Below are 6,211 nucleotides of genomic sequence, written 5' to 3'. Positions count from 1 at the left end.
TGGGGCCTGATTCCCCCAGCTCACGGGTGTTCCAGGGCTCCCTCACCTCAACAATCTGCCCTGAATTCCAGAACATCCTCCCCTCCTCTTGTCCTAGAAAGATCCCAAATATCTGGTCCAACTGGAGAGGGAAAAGTTCAGATTTGGAAAGAAGAGGTCAGGATCCTAGGGCCTGAGCTGGAAGGAAGCTCGAAGGCAATCAAATTCATTCACCAGCATCTCTTCAAGCACAGATTGTACAAAGGATCTGGGGCTACAGAGGTGAACCCAGGTTGATGTGGTCCTGACTGGGGAGGAGCTGCCAGTGGGGGTAACTCACTGCCTCTCTTTGGGCTTAGAGACAGGAAATGACTTGCCCTGGGTCACATATGTAGTCAGTGACAGTGCTGGAACTGGAACCCAGGTCTCCCGCAGAGCCTCGCTCATTCCATCATGCTTTGGAGGATGGGAAGAAGACCAAAGATGGACCAGGCTGGTGGTTCTCAAAGTGTGGTCCCCAAACCAGCAGCATCAGCATCACCTGGGAACTTGTTAGATATGCAGATTCTCAGGCCCACATGTGACCCACTGAATCAAAAAATTTAGGGGAAGACAATCAACAATCTATGTTTTAGATTCTGGTGCACAGCAGGGTTTAAGAAGCACTGTTCTATGTAGACCAGAAGTGCAGTTCTCCATGTGTACTGGGGACGAGGGGACTGGACTGCAGAAACGGTTACTCAGTGATCCATTTATGTCCTCATCTTTTGTCATTGCCACCCCTCCCCCACCCCCATGAGTACCCAGGAATGAGCTCCTCCCTGTCTTGGGTAGAGGACATGTGTAAAAAGAACACTGAGTGAGAGCGAAGGGAACTTGGGTCTGGGTTTGTCAGTCCTTGAGCCTGCTCTGCTCTCTGGGGGAGGGAGCCCTGGGTCCTCCGATTGGGCCATGAAACTGTTGCTTATCACACCCTGAGATGATCTGTGGACATTACATGGGCTGGGCTTTAGGAGACCTGAGCTGTACTCTTGTTATTACTGACTCACTGTGTGACCTTGGGCAAGTTCGTTCTCCTCTCTGGGCTTGTTTCCCCTGTAAAAGGCAGGTCATGATGGCTCTGATGTGCCATTCTTCTTCCCCCAATAGCTGTCTGCTCTGGAGAATCTGAGGGGGGCATGTTTGGCGGAAGCTGTGTTTTCATCCCCAGCTGGATCCATCTGAAGCAGGGGCACCTCTTTCTAATTTGCATGAATAGATAGTAGGTGGCCCTGGCAGAAGGGCTATGGCTTGTCCTAAGGGGATGGAATAAATAGGTGTCCTTAGCAAGCCTCACCCCATGAGGATGAAGAGGCTCACTGTCACACTCAGGAACAACCAGAAGTTACTGGCAGGATTTGTGTTCATTAAGTCGTTCCTTTAGTAAAATTCCTGGTGACATCGATAAGGAGTCAAACAGCTACAAGCTAAGAGCTTGGGTGAGCTCTTTCACAACGGGTCCTTTCCCTATCTCTCAAGAGTCATTCCTCAACTGTGGCTCATCAGGGAACTTGCTGCTGCTGGGCTCCAGAGGCTTCTACATCAGGCCCATTTGCCTGGCCTTAGCATGGACATAGCTTTGTATTGATACCTGTGTGTAATGGGGAACTCTGCCTCAGCTTGAGCCTGGATCCTATTTCTGGGGTGCAGACATACCTGGGTGAATCAGAGGAGTGGGTGGGATGCAGCGAGAGTAGTTTAACCCAGGAATAGGCTTATAGAGGGCAGAAGCACTGAGGATAGTTTGGTCCCCATTCTGGACTCATACTGAGGTTAGAGGGAGAGTATAAAAAATATAAGAACTGGTTTCACTAACACTTCCGTAAGATGTTGGGGCCTAAGCAACAATGCTTTGGGACCTCCTGACCCTATTCCATAATACGAAATACAGAGAACTCTTCTCTACCAAAGACACAGCTCTGGTTCTCCAAGGATTTGGGAGCTTGCTTGTCATGGAACTCAGGAACAGTAGCAGATGCTATTGGGTGGAACACACTAAAGATAGCCTCTGGGGACTCAGAAAGAAGAGGGGGCCTTTGACAGGGAGCAGAGAACCTGTATTGGCAGATATGGGGGCTAACGAGACAGCAAAATGCGAACAATTCTTTTACCCAGAATCTTAGGAAAATTCATATTTTTTCATTTCAACAAACCATAATTTGTATTTTTCTATTTCTATGGGTTTTCAGGCCTATGACTAAGAAAAAGTCCAGACAATTTTTATTCTGGGGGACACTTGGAAGGGCTGGTATGCACAGAGAAATCAGGAATGGTGAACATTTGCAGCAGTAAATGTGTTATAAAAGGATATTACTGATGTCACTCCCCAAGTATTTGCTGTTTAATACATCTGAATTTGTATATTGAGATCAATGGTGGGCATATTAAGCAAGTTTTGTGAATAAAAGCTTTTGCCTCTCTAAAAGTATTTTCCCTGTGAAACTGGACTTAGGGGAAACCCTGTGTATTTGGGCTACATGATATTCTATGTGTAAGCTTTTCAAAGGCAGATTCTCTGTACTCATCACAGGGCCTTGAACAGGGAGGATGATTTCTAAGTGTGAGCTATTAGGTTTGAGGACGTTACTACTCATTGTTAAGGTGTCTCGTACTGCTGGAGGGGGATGCTGAGAAGAGCCACAGAATTTGGGGACTAGGTCCCCAGAAGCTTTGTCTGAGCTGTTTCAGTGGCATGGCAAGGGCTGAGCCTTGGACAGGAGGCTGAACTCCACAAGAGCCTGGGTGGTGTCTTGTCTGCCATCATTCCCAATGTCTAGCATCATGTCTGGGATAAGTAGACACTCAATAAATATTACTTAAGTGAAAAGTGGACAGTGTGTCTCTTTCAAGATATTTGGCTAGGAAAGGAAGAGAAGAGGGGTTGTTTTCAGGAGATTTGGGGTCAAGGGAAAGTTTTTATAGTATAGGAGAAATTTGATCATATAGTCAGAGCACAAGTAGCCCATGGAGGAAGGAGAATAACAGTACAGGAAAAGAGGGTAACGGAAGAAGATATGAGGAATAAGACCAGGAGGACAAGCATAGGGTGATCTTCAAAGGAAAAGAGAAAATGCTTCTTCCTCAGAGATGGGTAAAATGAAGGGTGGAAAACGCTCCACCAGGTGTCAGACCTGCATTCAAGGGTAGGTCTCTCATCCTGGAGCTCAGTTTATTATTTTAATTATCAAACCACAGAAGTTTTTTTTTCCCCCTGAAAATTCTCCTTGCAGTCCAGACTTTAAAATTCAGAAGAAGATTAGAAGGCTCCAAGATTAACTCTGGAGATACAGGTTTAAAGCCATTAAGAAATCTCCATCTATTTAGTTGAATATAAGATTTAATCTGAGTGGAAACCAGTATAAAGGGAGGCTAAAGAATCAAATCAAGAAGACTATATTTGGCTCCAATAAGACTTTCAGAGAAATTATTCATACCCAGCTACTTCCGAGGAGGTTTCAGATGACTTATAATGAAAACATATGCACAAGAAAGATAAAATTTATACAAAAAATGTCACAAAGCATGTTCAGGGAGAGAGATGGTTATTCCAGGAACCAGAAAGGAAAGGACTATAATTAAACAAAAACTTTTAGCTAATTTAGAGATTTATAGTCAGACCTTTTTATCCATTCTCATCCCCTACTCCATGCCCCCAACTCTACCAATTTGCAAATGAAGTCATTGCCAACACTTATACAAGTCTGTTTTCAGCCCATTAAAAACCACAGCAGTGAAGATGACCATGCTGTACAGAGGTTGGCAGGCTCTGGACAAGTAGAGGAGCTGTGTGCCCTGATCACCTGCCCCGGGCACTTCACTGGGGCAGAGGAATACAAGGTGAAGGCCACCTAATCTGTAAAGGCAGCACAAAGAGTGCACGCTCAGTATTAAGTGGACACCCAATAAGTACTGCAGGAATTCAGGCATCAAGGGCTATAACTGGGAAGGCTTCTGTAGGAGGGATTTAGGGTGGGTCTTGAAGAGAGGTAGAGTCTTGATGAGGGGACTTGGGTGGGGAGGACACAACAATCAGCACAGTAAGAACCTGCATGACCACCAGCCACAAGACAAGCACTGCAGGGGGTGTGTGACTAAAGATGACTGGGGAGGTAGGTGATTTATTGACCACATATTACGTTCCAGGAACTATATATGCAGGTCAATTGATTCGTTTGGATTTAGTACCCATGAAGGTCATGCAGGAGAGGAGATGCACAATGCAAGCTGCATCTTAGGAAAAGTCATCTGGTGGCTGACAGACTGGATTAGCAAGGAAGCAATTAGAGGTTGGGAGATGATTTAAGAGGCCACTGCAATAATTCAGGCCTGGGGGTGAGGGTGGGTTAAGGACCTGGATTACAGTGATGACAATGGAAATGACAGCAAGAAAAAATATGATGTTAAGGAAGAATCAGTAGTATCTAGTGACTGGATATTTGAGGAAGAGAATGTCAAGCAGCACTAAAATTAAAAACCTGGGTGATGGAAAGAATATTCTATTAAATACAACTATTATTAGCCACAGGTAGAAAAATAGTTAAAAGGTTAGTAAAGCTTTTTCCTAGTAAGGAAGTAGTGAGGAATGTCAGATAAACTAGATCTGAACCAAGTACTGAACTTTCAGAGAAAGAAATGGACCTATCATCAAGAGATATCCTTTCTAGTCTTAAATACCACTAGGGAAGTAGATATTTTTGTTCAAATGCCTCTCACAAGACTTAGAAAACCTTTCTGTAGAGATTTATAGTGTGGAACATATGGGACCTTTCTCTTGTTTTTAGCCCTCCCATCTGTGAGGTAAATGAACCTAATTTTATACATCCTAAAGAAAGATTACATCACTTGTTCTAATCTTTCCTTCCACCAGCAAATTCACTATATCTTGTTTCACATGCTAATTGCTTTGCACACTGACTTCTGTATAGTTTAAAAAAAAAATCATTCTACTGTGGTTAAAAACTGTCCAAATGAAATTTGTCATTAACAGCTAAATAGCAGAAGTAGGGATGATTATATGCTCGAGTACTTTATTCCTACTTTGGGTAAACACCAAGTAGTTCCTAAGGTTTAGTCTAGAACCGGTTTAAAGGCATGACCTAATTTTGTTTTGAAAACACACACGAGAAATAAGTCATATTACAATAAGAATGGAAAAGACCAACAAGGCTGAGTGTGCCATCCACATGCAAAAATGTTGAGGGTCAAACCAATCAGTCGGGGCCCAGCTCTGGTTCAGATTCTTTGAGTACACTGCACTAGAATTAGATTTCTGTTAATCACATATTAGTAATAATTAAGATGCAGAGAGAAACTCACAGCCAACATCATCCTCAATGGTGAAAAACTGAAAGCATTTCCTCTAAGATCAGGAACAAGACAAGGATGTCCACTCTCACCATTATTATTCAACATAGTTTTGGAAGTTTTAGCCATGGCAATCAGAGAAGAAAAAGAAATAAAAGGAATCCAAATTGGAAAAGAAGTAGTAAAATGGTCACTGTTTGCGGATGACATGACACTATACATAGAGAATCCTAAAGATGCCACCAGAAAACTACTAGAGCTAATCAGTGAATTTGGTAAAGTAGCAGGATACAAAATTAATGCACAGAAATCTCTTGCATTCCTATACACTAACAACAAAAAATCAGAAAGGGAAATTAAGGAAACACTCTCATTTACCACTGCAACAGAAAGAATAAAATACCTAGGAATAGACCTACCTAAGAGGGCAAAAGACCTGTATGCAGAAAACTATAAGACACTGATGAAAGAAATCAAAGACAATACAAACAGATGGGGAGATATACCACGTTCTTGGATTGGAAGAATTAACATTATGAAAATGACTATACTGCCCAAAGCAATCTACAAATTCAATGCAATCACTATCAAATTACCAGTGGCATTTTTTCACAGAACTAGAACAAAAAATTTTACAATTTTGTATGAAAACACAAAAGACCCCGAACAGTGAAAGCCATCTTGAGAAAGAAAAATGGAGCTGGACGAATCAGGCTCCCTGACTCCAAACTATACTACAAATCTACAGTAATCAAGACAATGTGGTACTGGCATAAAAACAGGAACATAGGTCAATGGAACAGGATAGAAAGCCCAGAAATAAACCCACACACAAATGGTCACCTTATTTTTGACAAAGGAGGCAAGAATATACAATGGAGAAAAGACA

This window comes from Tursiops truncatus, chromosome 4, assembly GCF_011762595.2.
Source record: "Tursiops truncatus isolate mTurTru1 chromosome 4, mTurTru1.mat.Y, whole genome shotgun sequence".
Classification (NCBI taxonomy): domain Eukaryota; kingdom Metazoa; phylum Chordata; class Mammalia; order Artiodactyla; family Delphinidae; genus Tursiops; species Tursiops truncatus.
The sequence above is the reverse complement of the archived record's forward strand: the minus strand, read 5'-3'. Positions refer to the sequence as shown.